A 12,868-nucleotide genomic window follows, 5' to 3' on the forward strand; every position below is an offset into this window, starting at 1 on the left:
ATAAAAGCTTTTCGAAGTCATCCTCTCCGATATTGTCTTTCTTTCTCCCCAAATTTTATTTCGATTTTCCTTCAAGGTCCTTGCTTCCTGTTTGAAGAGCAGTTCAACAATTTTTGATAGGTAACAAAATTTTGTTATTACAAGTATTTAAACAAAATCTCGTTGACTAGTATAGAAAGAATTTTTAATAACACTTGAAAATTTACCAATATCATGTGCTTTGTGTCTTTGAAAAGGAGCATAGCACTTCTAGAAAGGATTTTATCATAAATTTCTATGTTTTAATAGAATTAATTCATAGTTCATGTTTCCCTTCTTGTTCTACATCTTTTGACCGGTGAAACGCGAAATAATGTCTTTGGTTAGTGGTATTTTGCTAACTATCGCATTTCACTGGTGAAATTTTGAAATAACTTTCGTTTTCAAGTAGTGTCCTGTGAAATGTGATTTCTTCACTGGCTTTTGCCTCTAGACACCTTGTTTTCGCGTTTCACCAGTCACTTTTAAAAAAATCTCCTTTTTTTATTTTTTGTCTTGAAAAATGTAATTTTGGGACCTCTTTCCATGGTTCCATCGTGTTTTATTGGAAATTGTTGCCATTTTGCTTTGTTTTCAGGGATAAATCTTTTGTTGGTCAAGATGACAAAGAGAAAGCTATCTCTAGAAGGAATGGATGAGGAGGAGCTAATGGAGACTTCTGATTATAGGCTCTTTGATTTTTTACACACAACTGGAAATTCTTCCAAGTTTAGCTATATCAGGGAAATTTTCAATGTTCCTTTTTATTTGAAGGAGTTATTGGAGGATCTTGAAGATAAACTTAAGGAGTACATATATTTTTATGATAGACATGTGCAAGGTTTAGAAGTCAATGGATTTGTTCATTATAGTGATGTCATGGGAGCCACCAGTACATCCAGGTCAACTTTGCTAGGCAGATTCAACCTCATTGATGAGGAATTCAGGAAGAGAGAAACATGTTGCCTTTTCCACAGGTATCAACACCAATGCCTTCTGATCCACAAGGATGTTGGATTTATTGTGTATCTTCAGTACATGGAAAATTCTTCTCCAGATATAGACCAACAGGGAAAGCTAGAGGATATTGCAAGTATGGATAAGGAGGTCGAAGAGAATGAGGAGATATTCCAAGAAGATATTGAGAATCAACTTGTCCAAGGTTTTGATGAAGGTTTGTTCAAGAGTGACAATATCACAATGGTGGAAGAAAAGGAGATCGAGCAAGGTGCACAGGTTGATGAAGAAGGTCCTCTTGCATGTGTTCCAACATTTCCCACCTATCTTATCAACAAGAAGAGATATGTGTTGCTAAATGATATTCAATATCTTTTTGATCTTAGAGAAGATTATTACTTAGCAATCCTTGCAGGTTGGGGCCAAAATGACATGAATTTTATAGGTTATGAACAAGAACCACTAGCAAGTCTTGATGTTGAGGGAGAGAATTTTCAAGATAGCTCTATAGCCTTACATACATGTATTAATCAGATCGTAGAATACAAAAAGGGGGGGCTACCTCTACAGAAGAAGAGTTCTTGCATGTCCAAAAGAAACTTCATATTGATGATGCGGGTATGAAGAGAGATTGAAGTCTCCATCATATGAGAAACCCAAGAGTTTAATAAATCGTTATGATGATAGTCTTCTCGAAGAAGAGGAACACCCTAAGGTATGAAATATAATTTGAAGTTACCCATTGAGTTTATGTTAGACTTTATTATGCATTATAGATAAATATCTTATATCTTATACTGTTGTGGTTTGTTGTGTAGATTGAGATTGAAGATCTGGACAACTTTCTTGGAAGGGCCAAGGGCTCTAGGCCAATGAAGTTTGGAAAAAATCAAAGCCTTGGCCATTATATTGGAAACTTAAACAATCAAACAATTGTAATATATCATAGTAGATTGTCAAGCTCTCCGTCTACCAATGATGGCTTTGAGAGCTATCTCAAAGATAATTGGATCTCAAGTTTTTAGCAGAGGTTTGGACAAGATCATTTTAGTGGAGAAGGAAGAAGCCATAAGAGTTTTTGGCTTCGTGTCTAGATACAGTGGATCTAGAGCTGGATATTTTGGAGTTCTTGGCTCCTATTTGCTCTCTTATGTAGGAGATAGTAAGAATTTGAAGCTTCTTCCAGGCTATCCGAAACAGGAGTTTTTGAAATACATAGGTCTTATTGAGTGGGATGAAACAAAAGATTCCTCTAGAGGCCCTATTGAGCTACCTGAAACCAAGGACTCCTATGAAGGCCCTGTTGAGGTGCCTGAAACTAAGGACTCCTCTGGAGGCCCTGTCGAGGTGCCTCAAACTAAGGACTCTTCTGTAACACAATCAGACTAGAAGATGCCAAAGATCAAGGGTTTCTTGAAACCCATCTTTTCCCAACTCTTTGTTTGGTTTGTAACCATTCTGTAAATCTTTGCTTTGCACAAGAATTTAAATATCTATCTTTTCTTCTTTGGGTAACAATTTGTATAGTCCTTGCTAAAGATGATGTATTGTTTGGTGTGGATGTATCTTTAAGCTTGAATTTATGCCAGATTTGTTGATAGAACCATTGAAAGACCTCTAATGAACTGTTGGCTTTGTGTCTTCCACCTCCATGTCTTGTGTGTGTCTGAAATATTTTGTTCTTGCTTGATAATCTGATTTTTCCATACCTTGGGTTGACCAGATAGATAGAGATCCATATTGTTTAATAAAGTATGGAGCATGGTTGTATAGAATATGCTGCATAGTCAACAAATAAAGAAAGTTATTAAAAAACATTATATGAGTTCGACAATGAAGAAACAAACATATACAAACTTCTTACCATATAGTGAGTAAAGTGTTGATCACCCCAAGCTTCTATCATCACCTTTTTGAAAAGGTTCAATTAGTTTTTAAAGTCTTTGAGATTATCATCATTCCATTCAGTCTTATCACAATAAAAAAACACTTTGTCTAGTGTTTCCCAAACTTTAGCTTTTCTATTCCGAGCTTGTCCATTATTAGTGTGATCCTTAACTGCATTATGTAGGGATTTCCACTTATTAAATTTAATAGTTGAGCCACCATTTCTCGAGTTTATCTTGCCAAGTCTCCCATGAAAGCCTAGAAACCTTCTAGCCTTCACTCCACCAATAGATGGTTTTTTTGAGACACAATTACCATCCTTAAACTTCTGAAGATCTGGTTCAATAACAACATTGCCACCATGCAAACCAATTGCAGAGAGAACTTTTTCAACCTTTGTTATAGCATCTGTTCTAGTTGACAATGGCTTCAGCTTCCATGCAAATCCTATATAGAGATGAACAAGCTTTTCAATTATCCTGCAAAGTGCATGAAGTGTACAAATATGGGCATTCGCTAAAGGAATGTCCAAGACTGGTTTAAACTGTGGATCCTTATTGTGCCTAGAGGGAGCTCTATTTCAATTGCTTTAGTTTAACTCTGCAGGCTGGTGACATGCAGTATAAGCAAGGAGATCTCGAGTTGGCTCCCCTTGATACATTATACATACATTTGAGTGTCTTTAGGTCACCAGCTATGTGCCACTCAATCCTGTAGTTCCCAAATCCTTCAAGAAATAGCTCTTCTCCTGCTTGTTTCCTTTGAATAACATTAGGTATTGATGTTTGATTAAAAACCCAATATAATATATCAAAATTCTCAGTATCTACCTCAAATGCTCCTAGCCACCAGATGTTATATTCAGATTGAACACTAAATGATGTTGAGTGATTGCAATGACCTGACGAAAGTGCTCTATTCATCAAGGTGATAGAGATTCTCTCCAATTTTTTACATTTCAGAATCTCACTTTCATCAAGTTTAATCACAAATCTAGCCACTCCCTATGCCTCTACTCTACTGAAAAGTCATAAGATTTGATCATTAAGCATTGTAGGGTGGGCAAGTCAAGGAAAATATTGTTAAATTCATTGAATGTAACCTCCTTTTTCTTGCCCTTGAAGGTAGCCTTGATATGAAAAGGCTCACCTAGAATCCCCATCACTTTGTTATTAACTCTCTGTTTGATAGTCCTAACCACAAATGGCTTCGGAAGTATGCAATTGCGTACCTGTCCTTGCATCATATTTGATTGTAAAAGCTGAAAAAGTTGCATATAAGTATCTCGACTGATACCAATACTATCCAGTGTCTTCTGTACTAACTCGGAATCCAAAGAATGATCCTTTACAAATGACTCCAAGCATTGTTTCTTTGCCTTTTTAAATTTCTTCTTCTCCAAAATATCCTTTGAAACTACTGAAGGAAGAAGATGATAATAAAACTGAGCTGCTTTTAAAGAATCTCTTTCACTTACATTTGGTTGTAGAAGAGATCTAAGCAAAATTAACATCACAAATCAATGCAAGTAATTTAAATAAAGCCATATTTAAGATTTTTTAAGTGAAAACAAATATACCTTGTTGCTTGGATTCTTTTACCACAGCCTCCTCCTCCTCGTTTGAGATTCTCAATATTTTTAAGAGCTTTTTGTCAATTTCGAAGGCCTAATAAAGTTTTCTTTCGCTGATAAGCTTTGATACGCTTTTCCAATGAATGAATTTTTTGTTGACAATCCTCTAGCTTCTGCAACAACTCTATATTGTGTTTCATCAAAAGATGATTCTCTAGTCCAAGGATATTCTTTTCTGCAACAAGGTTAAGTGTATAACCTAAAAATCCATTGTAGCCATCACCAATAAACCTCATTAATGATGAGCTATTATAGAAAGGAGGAGTGCTATTTCTCCTAGGATCTTTGGGATATAGCTTTCCATCTAACCAAATATCAATATTCTTCTTTCCTTCAAACCTCAGTATATGTTTCATAGACTCTGTAACCGTGATAGATTTTGTTCTCTTTCTTATTGGTTCATACTCACTATCCAACTCAATATGAAGATAATAGAGAGGCCTTTTATGAGAGCTACAGAGATCATTGGATGATTGATCCATAGCTGAGTTACAAAGATCATTGGGTGATTGATCCATAGCTAAGGATATGATTAGAAGCAAGAACGAAAACAAAGAAGAGACTACTAAGGAGGAGAAAAAAAGAAGAGAGAAATGATGGAGGGAGGCAATTGAGTATCCACCAAAATTCAAATTGAATATTACTTTTCACTTTAATGAGGAGAGGTAAGATCTTCATTATGACAACCTTGCCAACTTTATAGCGACCTAGATTTCTAGGTTTGATGTGACCACGAGAATATCACGACAATGACTTATTAACGAATTTTGATATTTTAACTTACCAAAATATAAACCTTTTAAAAATTCTATAAAATAATTTTATTTCTTAAATTATTTTCTCTCTCTAGAATCTCTTACAGGGCATTTTCGAGACTTCAAAACTCCCCTAATGTGTATGGAATGGTCAAAGGAAAGGTAAGAGGTCACATGCTGACAAAGGACGGGGTGGTTGTTAGTGGTTTCTCTTGCTCTAGGAAAACTTGTGTAATATGATTGGGGTGTAAGTGGGGTGTAAGTGGGTGGATGTGTGGTTGGGAGATGGATCTACACTAGGTGAACTGAGATTCCCTAGGTCTATTCCACACTTGAGGACCCAATCGATGAGAGGTTTGGGGAGAGTGAGGTGGTGTTCAAGTGATAGGTCTACCCTACTCTTGAGAACCTTGAATCAATGTGTGGGAATTGGGGATTGAAATAAGAAGAAAGGGGGTTTTGGAGGTTGAAAAGGGGCAAGTGGATTGCAACCATTGGCCATTTCCCATGTGAGAATCCCTAAGAGTGTTTTCTTTTTTTTTTTTTGCAACTATTCCCTGCCTCTCCTGTGATCTTGGGCTAATGGAAGTAGGGGCCTCACGGATTTCTTAAGGAAGGCCTTGCTCATAATGTATGTCTTCAAGTAGTAGGCAAGTGGCACGGTAGCTCGGAGTATGAGCCTAGCCATGGCATACCCGTCTATGCCTACATTTATATCAAAAAACAAGGGGTGGAGTCTCCCTTTTTCAACTAACTTCTTTTAACTTAGCAACAGCATCAAGAGCTTCAGATAGTTACAGGTTGTCACAAAGACTGAATCTGGGCAATTCTGAAATGTGTCCACAAACTTCTTGGATGAAGGCACCAAGTCGTCCCACTCTTGAAACTTGAGGCGGTCCTCAAGTCGACTAGCTTTCACATTAAATATTAGGGGAAAGTGGTACCTTCCATGTGTATAGGGGTTGTATTCAACACCATGCCTTCATGGGTAGGGTCAATGCACGAGATCTCCTCTTTCCTCGGACAATGCCTCATCACTCTCCTCCAAGATAGTTGTAACTCGAAGCCAAGTACTAATCTAGGATTTTCAAACACCTTATTCTACCAATACCTTGCCTCCTCTCCTCAGCCCCACAAGTCAAGATCTTACACCTTTTGTTTCAACCATCTCCTACCTAACACTGCCCCAATCTCAATCACCTTCTTCATGATATTCACTGGGAGTATTTGCTTGGGCTTTGCTATTTTGTTGAAAACAAAGGTCATTGGTGCATCTCATGACTCCATTCTAGGATTTCCTAGCTACTTGGAGTTTTCTCTTCAATCCCTCCATTGTGTTCTCTTCTTTTGCATTAGTGACTTCTATGAGAGTCTTTACAAAAAACTTATGTTTGATTCTCATTATCTTTTCTACCACATCTGGACTCTATCTTTTGCTACACCTTTGTCGTGCTTAGCCTTTGCAAGAAAGGACTTGTATAGTCCTTGAGCTTCCTTCCTCCCACCATTGGTCGCAATCTTTTTCCTTGCTTGCTCCAACCCTTGCTTTTGCCACTTTGTCAGGGCTTCTAAAATGATGATTTGTTCTTCCTTGCTCTGTTGGAGGTGCTCCTTCTCCTAGGTCAACATGGCTATAGTCCTTTTGAGATATTATTGTCATTTGGTGGCTTTCTCCCATTGCTCTACCAATTTGAGGATTCTCTTCTTCATTTGCTTCACTTCTTCACCATCTAGCCATAATTGTACAATTTTTCAATCTTATTACTTTAGCCTCTCTTCCAATTCTGCCATAATTTTTTAGATGTCCTCATGGAGGAGTTTTGCATTTCTCCTATTCTCTTTCTCCTATCTATATTGTGCTAGTAACTCCTCATACATGCCATTATCCATCATTTTTCTAGCCAAGGTAGCTAGCTCTGTTTTGAGAGTGTAAATCTCCCTTATGTATTGTTGTTGGAGCATTACATAAGTGTCATTTTCCCTTTCCAAGGCTAACACTATGTGCTTCCTTTCTTCTTCCTTCAGGTCCCTTTGCTCTTCCCAAGTCTTGATAAGGTCATCAAAGTCTTGTTCAGTTTCCTAAGTCATACGAGGAACCTAAGGTGAGGTGTCCTCTAGTCGTGGCACCTTCCTTGTCCTCCTTTCTAATTCAACTTCTTCTACTACAAGCTTTGACCTTGTAAGGGTAGATCCCACTAATGAACTTCCTAACAAAAATGAGTAGAATGTTGCCACCCCCCATTGTTGACCTTCACTTGAGATCTCCACCTCCTTCTGATCTAGGAAGCAATGGCAACAATAGTGGGGCAATAGATTGTGTGGTTTTTTCAAGTGCTAAGGTAGGATGTGGTTGTGGTGATAAGGGATGGACTGGCTCTTTTCTTACCGGCTCTTTTCTTACCCTCAATCATATTATGCCCTTCTCCACTAACTATGCTTCCTACTTTGCTTGGAGCTAATGCCTAATTGATTGGTATTCCATGAGCTTTCCACTAGGGTTTCTTCTCTTCTATGTGTCTCCTCCATTGAGTTTCATACAACCAGGTGATATCCTCCTTTGCTTTCTTTTACTTGGCTTATCTTTCTACTTTATCTTTTCTGGACTGCTCCATGGCCGTTTCCAATGCATCTTCTTCTTCTAATGGAGTGTTTTCTTCTTCACCCTATTTCTTGGTGGTGTCCTTTTTCTTTTCCCCTTTTGCATAGCTTTTCTCATTGTTGTTCTATTGGTCAATTTCTGTGGCTCTTCTTCATTCCTACCCTTCTCTTCCTTCTACTTTTTAATTGCTTCTAGTTCTGGTTGCTTTTCATCTTCCACTCTTTTCCTCCTCTTCTTTGGTTTTCTCTTCCCTCTATGTATGTAGCCTTTGTTTCTTTTTGCTAAGTATGGTTTGAGACCCTTCTTCTTCTTGTGTTTGTTCCCTCTGTGTTTGATCATTGGATCTCATCTTGCTTATCATGTCTTGTGCTGAGGATGTGGCTATATCCACTTGGGCACCTTTTATCACCTCTCTGGTGGGCATGTTGGGATCATTCAATGGTTCCTCAATGATGACCATCAATATCCCTCCAAATGCAACCATGGCTACTTTCGCAGTGGCTTTTCCCTTGGTAGGATTCTGGCTTCCCATTGTGACCTCTTCAGACCCCATGGGCTTACTAAGTAGTGTGGTTGCTACATGAATGGTGCTCCTTGTGTATGTGTTCAATTCCACATCTCTCAGATCTCCTGTGACCAAATCTTCAAACATGTTAAGGTGGATACTATTCATCGCAGCATTGTGGTAAGCACATGAGAACTTGTGTTGGGGATAAACTTAGTCTGTAGCTAAAGACCATGGTGGTTGAGGATTGCCTCAAACTTGATGCCATCATTGCCCATTTTCTACTTTGTGAAATTAAACTAGGCCACAACATCTTTCTTTGCCTTTGGTTTGTAGGGGCATTGTGGTAGACCTAGGGCTCGATGCACCAATCCTACTGAGAGTGGAATCTTTATCTTATGTAGTTCTTTAGGTGTCTTCATTGTGATGGTCCATGTTCTTTTGTTTCCATCATAATTTGTTAGGAATTCGGTGCATTTCGTGTAGTTAACTTTGCCTCCAAATTTCTTCACATACTTAGCCAAGGAACACAATTCCATTAGTTCTTTGTCTTTCTATTTGTCATTTGTCACTTGTCTAAGGTTCTGTATCTGCCTGTACCTCAAATCTCCATTTCTTAAGATATCAACATTCATATTGTATTTCTCTTTCTTTGCATCTATAAAGGGGATTTGTGGCTTCCCATGTCTCTTACAGATAACCTTCTCGTTGACTTCTACCACCTTTTATATGTCTTCTGTGAAAAAGAAAAAACTATGATGAGAGGAAGGTTTGAAATATTATAGTTCAAAAATTAACTGATGTTTTCTTTATTACAAAAATCACTAATAGTGATATGCAATGACTGACTTTGAACACTAAATGAACTTTTTGGAACACTTGAAAACATTTGATGAACACTCCCTTCCCTCCATAGAGAGTAAGCAGTGTTTGTTAGCTTGCAGCAGGTAAGTGGGGGAAGAATTGGGGTGGCACAAGGCTCAGCACATATTATTATGGAATGACAAAAAAGAGAAAAATAAAAGAATGAAATCTGTACATAATGACTAATAGAGATGCACACAAGAATGGACTTTAAGGAGATGGTGTCAGAATGGAATGCTAGACATTACTATTTCTTTTGTGCACTGCCTGGTAATGAGAGATACCATTCCTTTTTTGTGCAAGGATATCCAGAGTTTCATTGAATTTTTGGTTACTGCCTTTATACAACAACTTTATTCTTCATTTTATCAAGAAGTTCAGCAATCTAAGGAGGAGCTAAATAAGGCCAATACTGAGTTAGCCTCTGCTTAGGAGAAATTTTCTAACCTTTGTACGCAAATGGAGCAATACACAAAGCTCATAGATACTGAAAAAGATGAAATCTCTACATTGAAAGCTCTGTTGGTAGATGCTAGGTCTCAAGTTTGTTATTGTAACAGAGGAGAGGGATAGGTTCCAGAAGGAGGGTCAAGAGATGAAGACGGTAATAGCTGCCCAAGCAGAGAAGTTTAAATCCATCACAGATATCTTAGACCATAGCAATGCTTAAATCCAGCAACTCAAAGATTAGTTGGCTCTCTCTCGGTGTACTACACAGAGTCCTGGGCAGCCAGTTTTACTTTGCCTCCTGTGGACTTGGCAGTTCTCCAAAGACAAGCCACGTTATGCCCTTTGTTCTAGGCTGAAGTGGAAAGGCTTCAATCCATGATGGACTTATTCTGGTATTCACTTGAGCAGTTCCAAGAGTATGTTCCTCCAAATCACTCATTTGTTGTGCACTATCAGCAGCAAAAGTTGGCATTCTATATTAAGCTCTCAACGATGGATCTACCTCTTCGAGAGGATGGATGGACTGGGGCATGGTCTTCTGACTTGCTAACAGAAGTAGTCCGAATGGTTTTTGAAGACTCTGTGACTTCGAATACTATGCTTCTGTTCTATATGCATTTGAGAGGCGATCTATTAATTCCAAACAATGAAGATCCGGCTTGGTATGTTGGGGATGTAGTCCTGCAAGCTTCTTCGTATGTCCAGCATTTGGAGTTGATGATAGATGAAATGTTTCAGTGTTATTCTTCTAAACTGGCTACTTGCCTCTGACATTTCATGGCATACAATGTTTGATTATGTGATCCTAAACCAAAGATAAAACAAAGCATGTAATCATGTGCAGAACATTAACCAACTGAGGGTGAATCTTTTAGCCTATCTTTCTAAACAACCCCCATTTGATACTTTATTCTTTGACGTCTATCATCGTAGATCTCGTCCTTACCTTGTCTATCTTATTATCAACAAATGATGCTTATTTCTCCCTTTATAAATCCAACTCAACAGTCATTTTACCTCTCCTTTTCCAACCTCAGGGTGCTCCTCAAATTCCGATCTTTACCTATTGTTCTTTCATTGAAGATCGAGTATTCTTTCCTTCTCTGTCTTGTCCTTCCCCATCTATACATATTCCTTCCACCTTTTCTACTTATCAATTAACACATTTCTTAACCGATTCACCTAAATTCTCAGCTAATCCTTCTTTAGCTTATTCCGCATTTTATGATTTTGTCTACCCATCTCTTCATCCTCTTGTACCAGTTCCTCTTCCATCTCCTACCACTTCTATTTCTTAGCTCCCTCAGTTGGTAAGTGGACATGAAGGGTTTAATCAGTGGATTCCAAGAAGAAGAGGATGGAGTTCAATTGATTCTCTTACTGGACCATAGATTAATTTGCCATTAATTCCAGGGGAGTGGAGTACTGCCAGCATACCAAAATTATCTCCACTTTGCCCAACAATATTCACGATCTCCAGATCCTCAGTGAGATTGAGAGCCAACTTTGCTTGGTACCTAGCATATATGCATAGGCATTCACATAATGATCAAAAGGCCATTCCAAAGTTATATATAAATGCCAGTGTGAATATTGATTCCCAACAATTGAATATACTATATTTTCATTCCCTTTGTCTACCTAGTAGATGCCTTCTTTTGTTAGAACGAATGTGTTGCCTTTAATTCTTTTAGAATCCTCCAAAAACTTTTGTAGATGAATCCTTATCCCTGGATCATTTTCCTAATCATCAAGCCTTCAAGAGTGATCATTTTCACTGATACCTCTAGATGTATCTTTTATACTTCATAATGATATATCTCTCTTTTAGAGGTGCCATTTAGATGGTTATTTTGTGTTTGTGTTGTGTTAATTTTTCTATGTGATGAGTTCGTGGTGGTTGAATGATGGATTTGTTCGAGAGCTCTCTTTTCGACTATTTGCAGTGATGGTGATGATGGATGGAAAGTTCAAGATGCAAATATTAACAACATTTTATATCCTTTACAAATTTGTTATGATTTGGTGTTGTTTATAAGATATGTTAATGGATAAAGGTATTTTCCTTTTGTTGTATTCTTTGTTAGAACCGGGTTATAAATTGGGGTCATGGAGTTGGGTGGTTTCTTGAAGATGCTAAAGAAGATTGAGTTGAGCTCTTTAATGAACTTGTATTCCCTCTTTCTTCGGTTGTGAGAATATATTGAATGCTGAAATAACTTGGTTTTTTTGTTTGATTTTTGTTATTTTTTAGGTCTGAATGGTTGATTTTTTATGGAATTTGAATGATGATTGATTATTTTGAAAGTGTTTAGAGTATTTTGAATGAGGTTGATTATGTTTTGAAAGATCATGATGATTTTTAGTAAAGATAGGAGGCTTTGTGATGTTCTCACAAGTTCTGATGCTTTTCCATAGCTTCTATTTTGTTATGTTTTTCTTATCTATAAAGGATGGAGTAAAGATTGATGAAAGTTGAGGTTGTTTGAAAGCTCATTGAATGGTTTTTGATAGTTTGGAATGGTTTTAGTATGAGTTATGTGGCTCTGATGTTTTTTGTTGACCTTCTATAACCCTTTATTGAGCTTCTGTAGAGCCTCTATTCTTGTTTTGTTCTGTTCTTTATGCCTCTGTAAGTGTTTTGTGGAATGTATGTGTGACTTTGGAAAATTTTTCTAGCTTTGGAAAGAGGCAAATATAAGTTCAAAAGAGCTCAAGGAAGTGGAAAAAACAGTTGCTGAAGACTCAAGAGAAGACTGGAGTGAAGTGACAGTGATGAGCCATGAAGAGTCACTGTAGTGGCTTTGGTGACCTTTCATATCAAACACACCTTTTGGAAGGAGCATCCATGACCAAACAAGGGTTACTATGAGTGATTATTGAGTATTGTAGTGAGGAGATAATGTACTGTTGATAAAGCTAGAGAGAGAGAGAGAGAGTCACAAATAGTCAATTCTATGCAAGATAATGTATCTTTATATGAGAGATTGTGAGAGAAAACTATGAAGACAATGAATATGAATACTATGTGATTTTATTTGCATTCAAAGTGATGTTTCTATTATATTCTCTTTGTTAGTTGAAGAATTCTATAAAGATTATGAAGACAATGATCGATTTTGTTAAAGTTAAAGCCATTGGAGATTGTTTCTATAATGCTACATGAAGATTTCTTACTCATGGTGTTCTTTTCTTTAATG

This window comes from Lygodium microphyllum, chromosome 13 (assembly GCF_053477565.2).
Source record: "Lygodium microphyllum isolate KBCC chromosome 13, Lygodium_microphyllum_v1.1.10, whole genome shotgun sequence".
Lineage (NCBI taxonomy): Eukaryota > Viridiplantae > Streptophyta > Polypodiopsida > Schizaeales > Lygodiaceae > Lygodium > Lygodium microphyllum.